This window comes from Arachis duranensis, chromosome 9, assembly GCF_000817695.3.
Source record: "Arachis duranensis cultivar V14167 chromosome 9, aradu.V14167.gnm2.J7QH, whole genome shotgun sequence".
Taxonomy (NCBI): Eukaryota; Viridiplantae; Streptophyta; class Magnoliopsida; order Fabales; family Fabaceae; genus Arachis; species Arachis duranensis.
In genome coordinates, this window is record NC_029780.3 from 90,712,839 (window position 1) to 90,734,524 (window position 21,686).

Below are 21,686 nucleotides of genomic sequence, written 5' to 3' on the forward strand. Positions count from 1 at the left end.
GATTTTTGCTCAGCTCCCTCAATTTCAGCCAGAAAATATCTGAAATCACAGAAAAATACACAAGCTCATAGTAAAGTCCAGAAATATGATTTTTGCCTAAAAACTAATAATATTCTCCTAAAAACTAACTAAAACATGCTAAAATCTACATGAAATTACCCCCAAAAAGCGTATAAAATATCCGCTCATCAGGTACCAATGAACTGGTAATTAGTGCGAAAGTAATAATAAAATTTCAACACCATGACATGCCGTGAGTTATATATAGATTTGCAAATTTATGTTTCTCTCGTTTCTAATTGTAATTTGGTTCGTCAATGGACAGCTTACCCTGGATGAAACAGAATACTTGTTTTTATTCATTTCTGATCTTGAGATTAAGGATGAGATAATAACGTCTCTAACATCGATTCACGGATACAAGAAGGGTAAGATTGTGTGGGTACCTGTTGTGAAAGATTGGACCAAGGAAATGGAAAGGTTTAAGCATTTGAAGTCTAGGATGCCATCATGGTATGTGGTGCAATATTACTCACTCATAGAAGGTTACCAAGCATTGCAACAAGTGTGGAATTACCGAGATAAACCAATTGTGGTGGTGCTTGATGCTCGCGCAAATATTTTGAACCAAAATGCACTGGACGCGATCACTCTGTGGGGCAGACAAGCCTTCCCATTCGATCCTGTTACCATCTCAATTGTTGTTTCTAAACCAGGGAATTGGTTTTGGTCCGTAGTATTTAAAATTTGTCGTCCTATTCAAACATGGGTCACGGTAAGAACTACTACTTTTCAATCCTTGCTACTTTTATTTGCGTAGATTATGTGCATATCATTGATACATGAGAACACTACAAATATGCTCAAGTAAAATGATGATGATGATGATGATGATGATAATAATAATAATAATACGATGAAGACTACTAGAGAATTAACAATATAGTATTTGAAGGATTACCATGTATTCATAACACGCAGCGGAAGAAAAGAAAATAATCCTTAAAGATCTATTTTGTGCTTAAACTTTATTCCAATAATAAATATATAACAGTAGATCAGATTTAAATACCTGTGTACGCTAGTAAAAATCCTTTTCTCCTTCGATGGTACGAAGGCACTATGCATATCCACACCGAGACCAATCTTTGCTATCAACTCCTTGATCAATGGATATCTGATCTAAATTGAGAAACCTCTTGCAACTCTTTGCACACCATAAAATTCTTCTCTAAGAATTTGTCTCACATATATTTATGTACATAGAGGTAAAGGAATAACAACCCTTGTTATTTTCTCTGTCTTTCTCATGTTTTCCTCTACTCTTGGCATACCTATATATAGTATGAGATTTGTTGTTGATTTTAAATTTGAATCTCAATTCAAATTTGAATCATATCTTACTATTTTAATTTGAATCTTTCAAATTTATGAATCATATTATAACTCAATTTGAAACAGAATCAGTTAGGATCTCATCCAACTTTATAATTCAAATTTAGAAATAGAATAACTAATTATTCTCAAATCTCATTTAATATTCTCAATTATCATACTATTATTATATTTTTGGTGCTAGCAAAAAATATAATAATATTCCATTTGAATTAATATAATTATTTATTTGATCAAATCAAAATAATAATTAAATAATTCTATAGCAAAGGTTAGAACACTCGTTAGTGTGTGACCCCATAGGTTCAATACTGTGAATGATTTAAGAAACTCATTTCTTCATTCATTCAATTCCCTTGGCCAAGGTTTCATTCATCTCAGTCATTATAATCATAGAGCTCAAACTCTTTACCGAGAGTAGACGGATTCCTTATTGATTAATCATTAATTCTACAAGTATTTAAATCATACCCAATGTCCATTCAACTAGCACCCTAGGGTATTAGGTATCCAGAATCAAAGTATAATAAATACATTGTTAATTACTATGACAATCGCAGGTCAAAGGAAACTCTATTACTATGTTCATCTTGAGAATATCCTATTGACAAATATGCGGTAATTGTAACCATTAGGAATTCTCAAAGTGAGTCAGTTCAATGGTCATATCTCTATATGCACCATATATATATATAATTTAATAAATGAGATCTATTAATCTTCATCCAATGAAGACCATTATATATATATTGATCTTTCCGGATTATTAATGTCCTTTTTAATAATCCTATGACCAAGAACAATTTACATTAAATTATAAAAGATTTATCTCTCAATATTGTGATCACTATCACAATGAAAATCTCTAAATTTAATCTAGGACCTTATTATATTAACATTTTAATATAATAACAATAACAAATTATTTGACACGTGATTGATTGGATTGTGGTCATACTACTTATTCCCAACAGTATTAGCTAACACTATAGTAAGTTATCAAACGAGTTTAGCATAAAGCCCACTAAAAATAAATTTTTGTTAGTTTTGAATTTTAGATGTTTTGAATTGAGTTTCCAATATTTTTATATTTAAGGGTTTTAGATATTTTTTTATGTTAAATAATGTTCGTTGTATCGTTAGTTGTGCAATATTAGTTTTTCAGATTTTTTCTAATATTCTTTATATTCACACGAGTAGGGGTGTTTAAAACCGAATTAGACTAAATAAAACCGATAGACCGAACTAAAAAAAAAACTGAAAATCGAATAAATCGAAAATTAAAAAATCCAAAAAATTAAATTTTGTTGTTTTCACTTTGGTACGGTTCGGCTTTTTATTCTAGTGTAAAAAATCTGAATCAAACCGAACCAAACCGCAACTATAAGTTAAAGATCCAAAATACCCTTAAATTAAACCTAACCCTAATAACCCAATACGCTAACACCCTCACTCACACTCTCCTTCCCATCTCTTATGCCGCACAATCTTCTCCAATCCTCAACCATCACTCAGACTCAATCCCTCTCTATTCCCCTCCTCGTAGAGTCAGTTAGCCTCTTTACCATTGCGCATACAGTGCTGCTGCTACTGCCATCGCGCACAGAGAGCGACTAAGCGAGCCCCTCTTCCTACGCCTTCCATCTCTAATAATCGCAACATCTTCGTGCTCTAGCCATCTAGGCCTTTTTCTATGGTTTTTTGTTGTTCGTCATTGAAGCCGTGCTATTTATCCTCCACTCTATCTCCGTCATTGAATCTGTAACGTCCCTCTAGCGTAGCCACTCCGTTGGGGCCACTGATGCGCCGTCATCTCACCATCATCTCACCATTTCCGATTCTTTTTTCGATATTTGGTTCTTTTTTTATTTTTTTTCTTGATGTTTGCTTATGATTATTCCATTTGTTGTTGGTTCTCCTTTTTGTTTTAGGATTTTGATTTCATTTTTTTTAATTTGTTTTTATGATTATTAGTTTTGGGTTATGATTATTTCTTTCTAATAATTTAGTTTTTTACCTTTCATTATCTACACTCTGATAAAAATGTATATAAATTATTTAGTCATTTGGTTTTTTTTGTTATGATTGTTAGTTTTGGGTTACAATTATTTAGTCATCTGGGTTACAATTATGCACATAATTTCTTTATTGCTGTGGAATTTTGTTTTTATGACTCTAACTAAGTAGGACATGTTTTTTTTAATTAATCTAAAAACCGAAAAACCGAACCAAACCAAACCAATTTTAATTAGTTTGGTTTGGTTCGGATGATCTTGACAAAATCACCGAACCAAACAAAACCGCAATTTTAATAAACGATTGGATCGGATGGCTTTTTCTTAAATAACTAAACCAAACCGCACCGCGAACACTCCTACACACGAGTCCGAGCTAAGAGAAATACGTCTTAGCTCTTTAAATACAAACACTGAAATATTAAAGGAAATCAATAATTTTGTAGAAAATGGAAAAGTTACAGAAAGCTTAAAAAGAAAATTAAAGACATGGAAAGAATTCTAAAGAAAAAAAAAGCTCTTTGTAGACGCAGAAATTCGCTGAGAATATGAGTGTGCAAGAGTGTTTTCTGAAACTGAATTTCAACCTCTTTTCATTCTTTTCTTTAACTATTTATAAGACTCTTTAACCAATCAAGATCCAACATATTTCCTATGTGCGTGAATTCTTGAGTAGCTATTCCCGCGCCTTGAATGATGTTATACTTGCCATCGTTTGTCTTTATTTGTCAACTTCCTCACCATTTCGATTATCTCATCACTTTTCTTCGATGAGCATTGTCGATTGATCTCGTCTCTCTTGTCGATATGTTCTTTCTGATAAGCTTCATTGTCTTCAAAGATACCAAATGACTTCCTGCCTTGATATTCTAAACTTGTTTTATTTGACTAACAAATTATCCCCTTAGAATTGACATGTCTATCGAGATTAAACTGGAGCTAAAACATTCAATCCTATCTTGCAAATTTAAAATCTGTAAACAATTAATTCAAACAAGGCCCATTGTAGCACGTTTTCTCATTAATTATCATTTTCTCTTTCCTTAACATTTACCTTCTCAAGGAAGTCTTCAAATTTTGAAAAAATTTGAAACCTTCATCTTCAGAAAAAACCCATTTCACTTTGCCGTTCTTCTCCAGTAATATTCTTCCATTAACGCCATAGTGATTTCATCTAATCTTCTATGCTCCAACTCCAAAGTTCATCCATTTTCCTTTCTGTAAGTAATTGCTTTCATCTAAAACTCTAGAAACTACATCACCCAAAGACAAAGGGAAACAAATCGCAAATAAAACCTTCGAACAATTCGATTTGCGCATCCTATCTCGAGATGCAGACATTGTTATTGAGGACCCAATCAATACTACAAATGACAAGAAAATCCTCTTCCCCTTCTCTGTTGAGGATGACGTGCATTGTTTTGTCAGTACTTTGAAATCCCCTGAGCAAGCCAAGAAAGTCTTCCACTATTTTTCTAGTGCTGAAGGGGAAGACTTACTTATTAAACAAGATCTTCTTGTATCACCATATATCGATAGTAAACAACCTTTCCGGAAGAACCCCAAAATTTCTTTTAAAAATGCCAATTTTCTTATTTGGTACCAAAGGATTGAATCTGTGAAAGGTGAAGCTTGAAAATTACTGGGGATTCATGATCTCCTTTGACTCTCCCATTTTCCACCGACCACGCATCATTAGATGATTGGTGCTGCGCTATGTTTCTAGAACAAAACCATAAACAACTTTTATCTTTCGTGCGGGATGGTTGGCCCACCACTCTTCGATGTGGTAGCTATTACTGGCTTCCGATGGGAAATCCTATAGCTACGTTCGATATGAAGCCCAATCGAACATACAACATCATTGAGAAAAACTCTTATGGGGAGTTTCTTAAGCACAATATGGGAAAGGCAGGCACTCTTGTTACTGAAGACGAATGTGTGGCCTTTTTATTATTGGCTAAATGCTATTATTTTCTGTTCGAGGAGTATCTCAATGCAAAAATTATTCATTCATTAGCTACTTTGCTTCATGAAAGGCACAATTTCAATTTAGTCAAATTGATTTTGGGAAATCTTTATGAAGACTTAGGGCAAATGGTCGATAGTCTTCGGAAGAAGACTTCAATCAGCGCAGAGAGCCCTTTTTGGTTATTACAACTTTAGCTCAATGCCATCTTCGAAAAACACGTGAAATAATGGTGAATCACAACTTCTGATAAACAAAACATTGAAAGTTTTTTGTTGATCATGTTACAACCAGATTTCAAAAATACACATTTGACCGATGAACTTTTTTGGAAAGCATTTTCAAAATTTCACTCATGCAAAAGTTTTTGAAATGAAGACCTATTGCTTGCCCCTTTTCTGGATTGAAGATGTATGTGGACCATCATGATTTCAACGCCATATCTTTATAGACGATGATAGTCATGGTTCGAACAACATAACCTGGTCCAACTTTCTTGCCATTGAAATATTCCCAACGGGAATTCCTCAATAGAAAAAAGAACAATTCAATGTAAACCTTCATGCCCTACATTATGTTTCCAGAAAAATGAGTTTTTCACAAGCAATTCCAGCTCCCTTTCCAAGAAAATTCCCAGCTCTCTGTCATGTTACCTTCAAATCGAAAGAAGATATTAAGAAATATCTCGATGTTAGCAAGAAAAATCAAAGCCACTATTCTCTATATTTTGTTTATAGTGACTTTGTTACCAAGTCTTTCATCGAATGGTGGGATAATTATTACTCTCAATATGATTGTTCATTTGACAATATTATGAAGAGGTTGATAAAAACATATCCTGGTACCTCTAAAGAACCCCCACAAAAAGCTCTAAAGAGAAAAGTACAGACATCAAGATAACAAAAAAAAAAGGTACAAAAAACTTCAACTAAGACTATAACAAAAAAAGGTAAAATTTGGTTAAGTCTTCTGCCTTCCACTTTTCTATATTTAACAGTCTTCTATTTTAAAGTTCTTGTCTTAAACCCTTTTCTTCTTTATCACAGAAGCAATCTTCCAGTGAAGACTATTCCGATAAAAGTGTTAAACCCTCACCAAAACAAGATTCCTCGAATTCGAGTAATTCCTCTTTTGCTTCAAGTAATTCTGAATCGAGTAGCACCTAAACAAATACTCGTTCCCACCATTCTAAGCCGAGAATAACCACGAAGGTACATTACATAATTATTATAGTAGTAAAGTTATCGATTAGCTCTTTAATAACTTTCTTCCTTTCTTTGATATAAAAAAATTTGATTCACCTCTTTAACAACCTCGTTCCACTTCACCAGCAAAGGTCATTCCTGATCAAGGGAGGGATCACCTTTCGAGCTTATCATCTAGTGGTAATGTAATCTCTCAATATCTGTCGACTAATAGGGACACACAATATTTTGAGAAACGAGTGACCAAAGAAATTGTTTCCCCTATTATAGATGTCAATCGTCCAACCATCGAAGACCACACCTCAAAGAAATTGAGCCAAGAAATATTCCCACAAGTTCAATTTATTAATGATATATCCTCTTCTCCACAAATCAATGTCGATCTCACTGCTAATTGATCTCCTTTAAAAGAAAATATCCCCTTTGCAGAAAATATTGAAAAAATGGCACATTTCTTTCATGCTAATCCAGAAAGTCAATATTTTTTCTGATTCGATCAATCAACTTGGGCAACCTTCAAAACAAACCCCTGAATCTCAATAAATTCCTCCAACCACTGTTTCTAGTCCACCAGAGACTGACTCAGTTGAGCTCCTTGCTCACATGTTCCATTTTCTCATAACTATGATTCCAACCATGGAAGGAACATTAGAACACGAGCTCCTAAAAGAACTCACTCCTTATGCTATCAAAAGGTTTTCTATTCTTCTTACCCTCCTGACACATACCATTGATGAGTGGATAAATTAGGATGATTTGAATGTAACTTTTTTCGGATATTTTGAGTTCTATTCTTGAGTATCAAGTCCCAATCAACTTTTCTAAAGTGGTGAAGAAATTAGAAAAAATTTCCAATAACCTTTTTATCTTTCATAACAAGTTGTTTGAAGTAAAGAAAGCAATGACAGACATTGAAAAAAATCAACAAAGGTTGACACTTCTCATAAATCAGCACAAAAGACTTATAAAGAATAAGAAATCAATGTTGCTCATGCTGCCAGCACTCGAGCTAGATTTGCTCAGTGCATAGAAGAACTCGAAAAAAAAATTGCCCAAATATATGAAAAAAAGGCTTTACTAGAGGGGCCTTACTTGAAAGCTCAAAAAAGGAAGACTGGTCTTTTTCGAGATATTTGTGAGATGAAAAATGATTTGGCTGACATCAGGAGAAAATATGAGAGACTGTGGCTTGAAGAACACGATGAGATCACTCTCTATAGTTCTTATGACGAAGAAAAAGTATGCCTTCGATTTGAATTGGAAGAGCTATTAGAGCCTTATCATTGAAGACTTGGGATGCCAAGTTTTTATTTTGTTGTTTTTCTTTTTGAATACTTCCAAAACTCTTCACTTGTTATTCATTGCTTTCTTATATATATTAAACATTATTCTCCCAACATTGATACCGCTTTAAATACTTTTCATTAACTGATTTGACCTCGATGACGGAATCGATATTTTTAACGTGATATGTATTTCTAGAATATAAGTCAATAACCTGAAAAGGGCCTTCCTAATTATGGGACCATTTACCATAAAATTTTAATTTTTTCTCCATTAGTAAAATAACCTTAAGGACCAATTCACCCACTTGAAAACACTTTTCTTTTACTCGTCGATTATAATTGTGGGCAACATTCTCCTTTTGATGGATAAGATTTTAGAGTGCTAAAATACGTTCACTATCCGAATCATTTAATTCATCAAATATCGCATTCCAATAATCCTCAATCGGCAACTAATTTTGTCTCATCACCCTTATAGTATTCAAATTAATTTCCAAAGGTAACATCGCATCATGGCCATACACTAATTAATAAGGCGACATGCTCGTCGAGCCTCTTGATGAGTTTTGATAAGCCCATAAAACTTAACTTAGAGTTTCATGCCAAGAATGAGGTCTCTGACAAATTTGTTTCTTAATAAAATTTATTATAGTTTTATTTGCAGCTTCAATCTGACCGTTTGCTTGCGCATAATATGGGGTTGAAGTTACCATAATTATACTCCCTTGATGCTACAAAATCTTTAATACGTTGACTAGTAAACATGGTACCTTTATCAGTACATAAAGTTTGAAAAATTCCAAATTGATGAATTATATACTCTTCCACGAAATCAATAACTTCATTATGACCAACTTCTATCAAGGGAACGGCTTCTACTTACCTTGTGAAATAATCGATAGCCACCATAATGAACTTGTGATTTTTTTGATGATGGAAGATGAATCATTTCAATTAAATCTAAAGCCCAACCTCTAAATGGGGAATGTTTTATAATCGAATATAATTCAGAAGCATGAATTTGTTGTATTACACCATGTTTTTGACATTCTTGACATGCTTTAGCATACTCGATGCAATCTTTGATCATTGATGGCCAATACACTCGATCACGACGAAGCAGCAATTTTATTTTATCACCAGGCTAATGACATTACATATACCTTCATGAACCTCTCCAAAGGCAATCATTCTCTTAGATTGGCTTAAACATCTCATTAGACTCCCTTTGACACGTTTTTTTATATAATTTGTCCCCTAATACCATAAAGTTCATCGACTTAACTTTATCCTTCCTATCAATTCTTATATTAGGATTTTTCAAGTATTCAGCTATTGGTTTTCTCCAATCATCATCATCCCAATCATCAATAGCCAACACTTCCCTCTCTCCAATGGGTACGAAGAATTGTTGGATTTCTATCAACCTTTCTAAAGTCTCAGGAAGTACTTTGTATTGTAATGCAATTTGAGCTAGCTCATTAGCCACTTCATTTTAAAATCTTGGAATATGAACCAAAGACACCTTTCGAAAGGATGCTAATCATTCCTATGCTGTCGACAAGTATTTATGTAATTTTTCACTATGGCGCTTAAATTATTTTAATAGCTATTGTAAAACTAACTGAGAATCTCCCATAATTAAGACTTCTAATGCCCCTTTGTTAATTAAAATCTCTAGTCCCAATATCAAAGCTTCATATTAAGCTATGTTATTAGAGCATGGATATTTTAATTCAAACAAAAATTTTAATGGCATCACTTTTGAGGATATAATCAGAATGCCAATACCAGCAGCATTTTTATGTTTTGATCCATCAAAATACAATCTCCAAGGTTCAATTTCAATGTCGACGATATTTGCCCCTTGGTCATTGAGATTATTCGGCTGCTCGACTAGAAAATCTGCAATGACATGATCTTTAGTAGCCTTAGTTGGAACATCTTGTAAATTAAATTCTATCAATCCAAGCATCCATTTCGCTAATCGTCCTCTCAACATTAGATAAGACAACATGTATTTTACCAAATTGGTCTGTGCAATCACTCTTACAATTTTTGCAACCATGTAACATTTTAACTTCATACAAGTATGGTAAAGAGAGAGACATAACTTTTCAATTGAAGAATATCTTGTTTTGATATCAGACCAGACTCGACTCAAATAATAAATTACCCTTTTGCATCCTTCTTCATCAGCTTGCGCTAACATCTATCCAATGGTGTTTGTCAAAGCTACAACATAGAATTTTAATGGTTCAAAAGGACGAATAGTTGCCATTAGTGGAGATTTTGACAAATAGTCCTTTATTGATCAAATGCCCTTTGATGTTCATCTGTCCACACATATTGGGACTCATCTTTGAGTTTGACTATGGGTGAAAAAACACGAGTTCAACTAGACAAATTGAAAATAAAACGTCGTAGAAAATTTATCTTCTTGAAGAAAGACTGCACTTCTTTTTTCGACGTTGGTAGAGGCAACTCTAAACTTGCTTTAGCTTTATTTTGATCAATAGCAATCCCTTTCTTTTGTACCACAAATCCTAAAAAATTTTCTGCAGAAGCTCTAAATGCATACTTTAAAGGATTCATTTTTAAACATTTTTGTCGCATTATTTTGAATGCTTGACATAAATAATCGAGATGTTGATCCATCGAATTTGACTTTACCATTACGTCATTAATATACACCTCCATAATTTTTTTTATAAATTCATGGCTCGTTGATATGTTGCCCAGCATTTTTTAAACCAAAAGTCATCACTATCCACTCGTAAGTTCTTAAAGCTCCATGGCACCAAAAAGTAGTTTTCGATACGTCATGCTTGCCTCTGAAGATTTGATTATAACTAGAATCATCATCCATGAAACTTAAAATTTCATTACGTGTTGCTGAATCGATTAACATGTCTACTACAAGTATAAAATATTCGTCTTTGGGAGTGGCATTATTCAAATTCCAAAAATCAATACAAACACATAATTTTCTATTGCTTTTCATTACTGGGACAATATTCAATACCTAGTCAACATAACAAGTTGTTCGAATAAATTTTGCTTTAATCAATCTTTCAATCTCTTCTTTAATCTTAAGATTGATCTTAGGAGCAAATCACCGAGGCGCCTGTTTTACTGATCAAGAGAATGGCTTTAAAGCCAATCGATGTTCTACCAAGGACCGGTCAAGCCCAGGCATCTCAACATAATCCCAAACAAAACTATCTTTATATTCGATCAAGAGATTAATCGAATTTGCTCAAAATTGCTCATCATTTTTTTTGCAAATATAAGTGGGTTTGACATCACCATTAAACCCCAAATTGATCTCCTCAAGAGGATCTTGAGACTCAGAGCCTCTTTTGACATGATCATCTTTAATTGAGGTTTCTCCAAAATTCAAAGGTTTCATTCGAAAGAAAGATCTATTGAATCATGTGAATAAAAATAAGTTTTATTATCAACTGAATCAGCAATCAAGTCATTTACCACACAGAGATCTTGAGATACATCGACATGAAATTGGTCAATAATACTAGACCTAAGAATGAAAATACATGTAGCATCTAAAGTAGAACTATATTTGGTTGTGGGAATCGAATCTGTACTAGAAATTGAAAATGCTAAATTAAAATCCATATTCAATTCAACTTTATCAGAAAAATCATTTCTAGAAAAAGAAGTATTTCTTATAGAATTAAAACTACTTAGATAATTCTCTAAAGAAACTAAATAGTTTAAAACATCTTGTTCTTGGCCATGACAAGATGGTTTTGAGCTATTATACTTCAATAGTAATTACTCCCACCCAGTAGGAGTATAATTGAGCTTTGGCTGACGAAGCTTAAAGTTCATCTGTTGTTAAGAAACAACCTTTGGAGTTGTAGTAGTTGAGCACCCTGTCGACATTGAGGGGTATTAGTTTGTAATTGTGTACCTTAAAATCGACATGCATTTGCTCCATATAAAGACTCGAATCTGCTTTTATCACTTTAGAATTTTCTTCATCAGTCCAAAGAAGAATACTCTGGTGTACGGTTGAAGGTACAATCCCAACACCATGAATCCAATCTCAACCAAGTAAGACATTATAACTAGCCTTAGAGGATACCACCACAAAAATAGTGTTACGAGATGATGACCCTACTTGCACTTGAAGAGTTACTAAACCCTTTGTAGGGGTTGACACTTCGCTGTAATCAGTTACTGAAATATTAGTAGAAATCAAGTCATCGAAATATTTTCCCACCTTGATCAACATCCGTTCTGACAACAAACTAATTGCTGCTCCACCATCGACCAAAACCTTGTTAATACAAATACCACTCATGTGAGCAGTAATGTGCTAAGGTCGAAGGTGTGACTTTTTCTTTTCAGTTGGTTTTTTGAAACAACCCAACTCTTCATTTTCACAGATGAAAGTAAAAGCTTCCTCACTTTCCACATCATAATCTTCATCTGGGTTCCGTTCATATTCTTCCAGATATTCTGTAGGAATAATGGAGATGGTACACACCATTCCTCATTTCCCTCATCGAAATACTCCTCATCAAGATTAGCATCCTTCTCATTAGTTTTAATTGGGATAACTTCGATAGACTTCCCTTTCTCATTTTTAGATAAAGTAATCCTTTTAGGATTAGTTTCTCCATCAACAGGAAAAACTATTCATGAATGAACGAAAGGAGTTGCCCCCTTGTCTGTCAAGGTCGATGGCCTTTCTGGCACAATTGGACATGCAATTCGATGGCTTTTCTGGTGCAATTGGACGTGCAATTCTTCCACCTTGATTACCTATCGCCCTTCCTCGGGGGTATGGATACCGACCTCGATTAGAACCCCTATAACCCCTTTGGAATTGGCGTTGTCGATATTGAAACGTCTCACGATCTCGAAACTCTTGAAAATTCTTGATCCATTGGACTCCCAAAGCTTGTAAATGATTAAGTGGAGGAACTAAATTTCCTCGAGAACTATGAGAACTCTGACCAACTTGTCATTGAGGGGGATGACTCTGAGGAATCTGTTCTTCTTTATGAGCTAGCTCCTTTTTCATTCTTTCTTTTTCAAATATTGCTGCAGCCTCAGCATCAAATACAACATTATACCAAGGGCATCGAGACACATCTCGATCCTTTAATTTCTGCTGCATTAGAAACTCTAACAATCCGTCACCAACACCAGGATACATTAATCAAACATTAGCTTCAAAATCTCCTAAAGCAGTGTCAAATTCATAAGTGAAGCCAGCCATGTTGATCCCTAAGAAAATAGGCTCAACAAAATTTGCTCCAGCATGGAAAAGATCAGTATCAACTTTTATATCTTTTTTTCCATCATCGAACTTTAATATTCCCTCCACAATTGCTTCTTGGATCAAGTCCCTGAAACTGATACAATTATTAGTCGAATGGCTAGTTGATTGATGAAACTTACAATAAGGTTTCCCTTTTAAATCTTTTATCGAAAGCAACATCTTGCCTTCTGGCAAAACCAATATCGAAACACATCAAATAATTGCCTTCTAAATCCTCTGGATTTACTTCAAAATTTTGTAGATCACTCTCGTCATAATCAACAATTCGAGTAATCCACTTAACTTGTCTAGCGAGACATTCAAACTTTGTCTCATGATCAGTCATCATAGGGTGAAAAATAGTATTCATTTGCTGAGTCAATAAATTGACTAAATCGTAATGACTTTCATCGATATGTTGTTGAAATACTGCCATCAAACCAGGGCCATTTGATGTTGAACCCGTTTGATAATCACAGGTAAACTCAGGATGCTATAAAGATAGTTGATTGTTAACCGCTCCTAATGCATTTCCAAATCGAATTAGAGGCCCATAACCACCCATAGGTGGAGTGTAACCTAGAGGAAGGCCAAAAGGAGGCCAACTTGCAGTTACTGGCAGTTGTGTTTGTGTTAGAGCAATTCGTGGGCATAGGTTACGCCCATAATTCCCAACAGGGGGTTGTTAACCGTCACATTTTCTTCCAACGTACTACCTTCCATGTGCGACATTAACTCTGCAGAAGTTTGTCCAACTATAGAAGTATTATCATTATTCACCGATCCACCTTTGGTGTTAGAAATTTTGTCTGCCATGTGTATAATTCTTCCACTTCTAAGTTGCATAAACTAAACCATTACAAAGAACTTTTGACACAATTTTTTTTAAAACAGTCCCATTGAACGTGCCAATTTGTTTTGCAAATTTTCAACAAATCTGGATTGGTTCGATATGTAATAATCTGAGAGTGAAACCTACTTTTCTCATCAGTACTAGTTTTCGAAAGTATACTAAAGATTCTATTACTTGATCGAAATGACGAAAGAAAAATTTGAAATATTAAAGAAAATTACTTGAAAAAGAACAAAACAGAATTGCTGAATGAAGGAAATAACTTCGAATTCAAAAGAAAGCAATAAATGCCTTCGACAAAGTCAAAGGACTTTGAATTCAAATACAAACACTAAAATCTTAAAGAAAAGCAACAAATTTGCAAAAATATGGAAAATTTATAGAAAGCTTAAAAAAAATTTAAAAGACATGAAAGGAATCCAACAGAAAAGAAAGCTCTTTGAAGATTCAGAAATTCGCTGGAAACATGAGTGTGCAAAAATATTTTTTGAAACTAAATTCCAACCTCTTTTCCTTCCATTCTTTAACTATTTATAAGACTCTTCGACCAATCAAGATTCAACATATTTTCCATGTGCGTGAATTCTTGAGTAACTATTCCAGCGCCTTGAATGATGTTATAACTGCCATCGTTTGTCTTTGTTTGTCAATTTCTTCATCATTTCGATTATCTCACTTTTCTTTAATGAGCCCTGTCGATCGAACTTGCCTCTCTTGTCGATATGTCCTTTCCGATAAGTTTCATTGCTTTTAAAAATACCAAACGAGTTCCTGCCTTAGATATTCTAAATTTGTTTTATTTTGACTAACACCAATATATCGGGTTTAGGCTTTAACACCACTATACAATTCCCAACTCAACAAGCCAAAAGATCCGCCTTGCATGAAGTTCCGATTGCATAACATTCCTTCTAGTGGGCTGATCATCTATACGTGCTCCGATCCGACATGCCTCGGAAGATGGATATCAAATCTGTGACCTTCAAGTGCTGCCATGGGAATATACATTTTGATGATGATGATAATGATTTTTCATTTGAAAATGGTAAAGGACCAATAATACCCCCATCCGCCTTCAAGCCGCGTGGTCCTCTGATCGAGTTTACTCGTTGATCGCGTCTTCAACCATAACTTCATTAAGTTTAAAATTCAGCTTTCATTTAGCATTGAATAAAATAGATTATATATCTATCATCATCAATTATGCATGCTTTTGAGATTTAAAGTTTATGTAAGTCTGTGTTAGCTAGTGACACGCTATTGTATTCTCTTGTCTCTGTAATTTGGATTCAGTCAAATAAAATAAAGCCGTTGGGTTTGTGCACAGTTAAAGTCTTTACTAGCTAGGTCATTCTTTTCCTTTTACAGAAAAAACATTTTCATTTATAAAAATAGACAAACATACTTATAGATAGTATAGAAAAGTAGCAATCCCATATCCACGCACCCACGAACCTAAACAGTGTCACTTCCTCCCTCATACACCCACGAAAATGCCGAACTAACACTGCTCCTCCCTTCCTAGTTGTGTCCTTTTGCTTGGAGTTTACTTGAATTTCTTTTTTAGTTTAATTTTGAAGTTTGAACAATCTAAAGAATTTTGTAGGATCATCTAACCATGCACACCAAAAATCAATACTATATATTTTTATATAAGTATATGTATTTTTTAATATGTATTTTTTTAATATATATTTTATATAAATGACTGATTATTCATTTAAATGATCTTATAAATAATGTATAAAACTCTTTAACACGTATAAAAGTTAAATTGTCAATTGAAATTTAAAAATTCTCTGTTTAGAATAGCAACCCTCATATTTGGTGCAATATTTTAACTAGAATTCTTGTTGATTTTATAATTTTTCACATTTATGTGTAGTTGCAAACTTGTAATTTTAGAGTTATATTTTGAAAAAGTAGTTCTCTTATGTGGCAATGTTTGGTTTTTTTCCTTGCAGAGATTGAAGCAATTGTTTAGGTATTATTATTTTCACTTCCCCATCGGATTATTTCTCATCACGCTCTTTTACAAAGGTACACCCCTTTTTTACTCTTACTTACAATTCTCTCTTATTTTTAAAATAATATTTAAAAAAAATTAATTAAAATAATCTAAAATGATTTTATTTAATATTTATTAACTATTATTAAATTAATTATATAATTTTAAATATAACAAATATATAATTTTAAATATTCTATATATTATAAAGGGCAATGTATTTAAATAAATTAAATGAGAGAAACTTTTACCTGATTGCAACAAATGGAACTTCCTTACGTGCATGTCTTGTTTTAATATTATGTAATTCGTGGGAGCTAACCACGGTTTTCTATTTACATGTAAACCGTGCCAGCTTGCAATGGTTTATAAAGGAGAAGTTTTAAAGGTAAACCATGGTAGGTCACTACGGTTTAGGAAGGAAACAATGTGACCTTAAAATCCTATAGAGAGCCACGGTTTATGAAGGATTTTTTAAACTCATAAACCCTTGTAGGCTGCCACGGTTTATGAGGAGAGGAATTCTATATATATATGAGTGAGATTGAAGCTACTCAAGAGATCATTATCACACAAGTCATGGACCGAAAATAATAAACCGTACCTGGATGCAAGCGAAAACCCAAACACATGAAAACCACTAGGCCTCAAACTGGGAAACCTCCAGAAAATCCAAGACTGTAGAAGCTGTAGTGACCCGGCCAAGTTAACAACATTTCTGTTTGTCCCACGACAAAGACATCTATACAACCAGGCTAGTGCCGCCTAGCCCCAGCTATATCTACCCAAGTCGTCCATCGATGCCAAATAAGGCAACCAGCAAAGGTGAACCCAGTTTGCATTTTTGTCCGCAAACAGCTGAGAAGACAACAACATCAGAATATAAGCAGGCGCGTATATACGCACGGTCTCTTCACTCGCGTCTGCTGGGAGAGCCCGAAACGTCTCGTGGAACCATGTGTAGCACACCGTCATCTGCTTCACTTTATTCTGAGGCGCTAACTCGCCAAACAACTCACAAAACCACACCCATGCGGGTCTTCCGTTCTCCATCAGATTCTCAAAGTCAGTAAGGCACCCACTAATGACCTCACCATCGATGGGCAAACCCAGCTGATATGCCATATCTTGCAAAGTGATGGTGTACTTCCCAAACAGCATGTGAAAGGTGTGGGTCTCAGGACGCCACCTCTCTACGAATGCGCTAAGTAGAGGCTCATAAACCCAGAACCACTGACTATTCAGCCTAGCAAGGTGATACAAGCCAGCGGTCTCCAGATACGGTATAATCCAGTCGTGTAAAGGCATATTTTGTTGTCTCCTGACACTGCTAATAACCCTAGTAGGCTGCAAAATGTGGGTAAGGAAATCCTTAACATACGACCAATACTAATAACAACAAATATAATTTAAAAAAATTATTATAAACCCACATTAGTTTTCTATTTTCTCTAATGATAGTAATAACAATAATGAAACAATAACAATAATAACAATACCAACAGGAATAATAATAATAATAATAATAATAATAATAATAATAATAATAATAACTCCCAATACTAATAAAAATAAAATTAATAATAATAATAACAATGATCATAACAGTAATAATAATAATAATAATACTAGCAACACATAACAACAACAACAACAACAATAACAACAACAACTAATCTCTTGGTCGATGTATCCAGCCACGTGCGCAACGCCATTTAGTCGGTACATGCGAGCTTCGTCCTCCATGGCTCCACCACCCAAATGGCACCAAAACCTTAAAGCCTCTCCCCTAAACTCTCAACCTCTAAGCTTCACCCAATTTTGGTTTGGCTTAAATGATAACCGTGAGGACTATCCACGGATTATGTATATATACTACTCTAAGCATAAACGGTGGTAGCCAACAGGATTTTATGCACACAGCTTTTTCTTCATAAATCGTGGTGACCAAGCGCGGTTTATGGCTTGCAATTTTCCTTCATAATCCGTGGTGAGCAGCCACGGTTTATGCTCAAACTTTTCTAAGTGAAAACCGTTCCAGGCTCCCATGGTTTATGCACAAATTCGAAACCGTGGTTAGCTCCGACGATTTATATAATAATAAAAAAGGACATCACGTAACCACTTTGCAAATGTTGTAATTAGATAAAGGTTTCTCTCTTTCATTTTATATAGGTACATTGCCCTATTATAAATATCATATTAGTGATTTTAGTTATCATCAACCTAGCATTATCGTAGTTTTATTTATTTTGTTAAGAGAATAATTAGAATCAAATTAGATCAATTAGTATTATTTGTATTTATATAGCGTATTTGTATATTAATTGTAAAATTCTATGTTTTTATTACTTTAATTCTTCTAGCAGTTATATATATCCCTTGAACATTGTACTTTTCCTCAGACTGAATAATACACAATACTTTTTTAGATTGTTCTCTTATTTCTAGCATGGTATCAAGAGCTTAGCTTATTTTTTTCCAGTAACAATTGGTTTCTAGCTCTTTTATTTTGTCACCTCTGGCAGTACCTTGTCCTCACTTTTTGACTTCTTTCTGATGCCTTGGTTCGTCACCGCTGCCACCATCACCTTCTTCTCGTCGTAACGTTTCCAACGCCTCCAGAATCATCACCATATGCGCCGCTTGAAGTTGCCTGTCTGCTTGAAGAAGTTCTCCTTCCAGACGCCTCCAGCGCCGTCGGATCAGTGCCCCAAATCAATGGCTCCGTGTCACGCCACGTGTTAGCAGAGCTGCATGGACCCGTGCTCGACCCGCGTGCCTGATCGATCCGCTTTGCAACCCGCGTGCCACACCACGTGTCCTTTCGTGCTGACATGTCATCCAACGTGGCAGGTAGTGGGAGCCTCCCTAAGATTTTTTGGTGAGCTCTTTTCAATTTTGCCATTCGTTTTCTCATTTTCTCCCCCGAGTTTGCAATTTCTTCTCTTTTTCGTCTTTGTTTCTGTTATTATGGAGAAACCGGATATTTTTCAGTCTATTCCTGTTGTCCTTAATGGCTCCAACTATGCTCATTGGGTTGAAGCTATGCGAGTATTTCATAAAGGACGAAAATTATGATGATATGTGACTAGTGATATTGTTTTTTCTATTAAGCCAACTGTGATTGACAAATCCAAAGATGGGACTTCCAAATCTAAGGAGGATGCTGAGGAGGACTTTGTATAGAAATTGGAAGATTGGGATTGTAAAACTCACCAGATTATCACTTGGTTCTGCAACACTTCTACTCCTAGCATTCATTTACAGTTTGGGCGTTTTAAAACTGCTAAAGAGGTATGTGATCATTTGGCAAAGCGTTACACTATTTCTTATCTCTCTCTCATAAGTACCAACTATTAAAGGAGCTTCATAGCCTTAAGCAAGAACTGCCAAATAGTTTTTGATTTTCTTGCTCAAATAAAAATTATTTGGGATTAGTTGACCTCTTGTGAGCCTGTTCTTAAAGATCCCACTGATGCTAAGGCATATGAGGATTATTAGAACCAAGCACGTCTCATCCAATTTCTTATGGCATTTACTGATGACTATGAGCCAGTCAGGGCTTCTCTTCTTCATCAAAATCCCTTGCCTAGTCTTGAAGATGCTCTTCCTCGTCTTAAGTCTGAAGAAATGCGCTTGAGATTGACTCGTTCTAACAGTTAAACTATCTTTGCTGCCACCGATAGAAAGGGAAAAATCTGTTGAAACTGTAACCGTCCTGGGCATTCCTTCTCTGACTATTCCTCTATTGAATGTCGTAAATGCAAACAAAATGGTCACATTAGCTCTAACTACCCGAAACTGTTCTGCCATTATTGTAAGCTCTCGGGTCACTTGATTACTGCCTATCCTACTAGACCACCACGTTCAGATCAGAACAAGTATCAAACTCGTCCCAACAACTCTCCGCATGTGCCTACTTCTACTGTTGCTGGTGCTACTGAGTCCACCCTTTCTACCTCTCTAAACACACCTTCTGTCTCTCCATCAAACATTGAATCTCTTCTTAAGCAACTTCTCTCTTTTTCTGGTAATACCCCTGCTGTTCTTCCCATCCCTCTAGGTAATTTTAAATTGTATTTTGATTCTGGTTATTTTAATCATATGTCTCCTTTACGTCATCTTTTCTCGCTGTTGTCTACCACTACAATGCACCTTCTGTCAACACTACTAATGGTTCCCTCCTGCATGCAACATATTAAGGGTTTATTTATCAGTCCAATATTCATCTTCCTGATAATTATTTTATTCCAAAATTAAATTTTAATCTTATCTCTGTCGGTCAACTTGTTGATCTCGGTTTTGATGTCACTTTCTCTATTTCTGGTTGTCGTGTGCAAGATCGTCGGACGAGAAAGATCATCGGGACTGGTTGTAAGGTCGGACGTTTGTTTGAGCTCGAAAACCTTCATGTTCCCTCTACATCAAACCTCTGTGCTATTTCCTCTCCACCTACTCTTCACTTGTGGCACCGTCGTCATGCCCACAGTTCCTTAGGAAAATTGCGTCCTCTTATGTCTACGGGTGTTTTAGGTCAAGTTCAAAATGAGTCTTTTGATTGCATTTCTTGTCAAACTGCAAAACAACCTGCCTTATCCTTTTATACTAATTTCTCTATTGCTTACTCTCCTTTTGATCTTATTCATTCTGATATTTGGGGTCCCGCTCCTACCACTTCTATGGGAGGGGCTCGATACTTTATAGTCTTTATTGATGATTATTCACGTTTTACTTGGGTTTATTTGATGACTAATTGTTAGGAGCTATCTCAGATTTATATTAACTTTGCCATTATGATTCAGACTCAGTTTTCAATGGTCATTAAAATCTTCAGACGGGATAATGCTATGGAGTATCGTGACTCCAAACATTTAAATATTCTCGCTAAACAGGGTACTTTGTCTGAGCTTTGTTATCCTGGCACTTCTTAACAAATGGCAGAGCTGAGCTTAAACACCGTTATATTCTTGACTCTGTTTGTTGGATACTTATTTCCTCTTCCTGTCCTGAGCGTGCTTGGGGTGAAGCTGTTCTCACTGATGTTCATGTTATCAATAGACTCCCTTCTTCTGTTCTTGGTAACAATACTCGCTTTGAGCGTTGGTGCACGAAATTGCAATCACACTTTTGCAACTCCGCACAACTAACCAGCAAGTGCACTGGGTCGTCCAAGTAATACCTTGCGTGAGCAAGGGTCGATCCCACGGAGATTGTCGGCTTGAAGCAAGCTATGGTTATCTTGTAAATCTTAGTCAGGATGTCAGAAATTATCAGGATTGATTGTGAAAAGCAAAAGAACATGAAATGATTACTTGTTTTGTAGTAATGGAGAATAGGTTGAGGTTTGGAGATGCTCCATCTTCTGAATCTCTGCTTTCCTACTGTCTTCTTCTTCAAACACGCAAGTCTCCTTCCATGGCAAGCTGTATGCAGGGTTTCACCGTTGTCAATGGCTACCTCCCATCCTCTCAGTGAAAACGATTGCATATGCTCACAGCACGCGGAATTCATCTGTCGGTTCTCAATCAGGCCGAAATAGAATCCAGTGATTCTTTTGCGTCTATCACTAACGCCCAGCCTCAGGAGTTTGAAGCTCGTCACAGTCACTCAATCATTGAATCCTACTCAGAATACCACAGACAAGGTTTAGACCTTC

The 21,686-nt window shown here is 35.2% G+C and overlaps 2 long non-coding RNA genes across 2 annotated transcripts in view; both read left to right on the plus strand.

The window, feature by feature from the left end:
- The window catches only part of LOC127741679 (uncharacterized), a 12,332-nt gene extending 11,864 nt beyond the window's left edge, over nt 1-468 (plus strand). The window contains exons 2-3 of the long non-coding RNA XR_008002841.1: nt 193-206; nt 326-468. This is a non-coding gene — a long non-coding RNA (uncharacterized LOC127741679). The remainder of the gene's footprint in view (nt 1-192; nt 207-325) is intronic.
- Nucleotides 469-722: 254 nt separating this feature from the next.
- LOC127741680 (uncharacterized) overlaps nt 723-21,686 on the plus strand; it is a 48,533-nt gene continuing 27,569 nt past the window's right edge. Inside the window, exons 1-2 of the long non-coding RNA XR_008002842.1 lie at nt 723-775; nt 15,984-16,059. This is a non-coding gene — a long non-coding RNA (uncharacterized LOC127741680). The remainder of the gene's footprint in view (nt 776-15,983; nt 16,060-21,686) is intronic.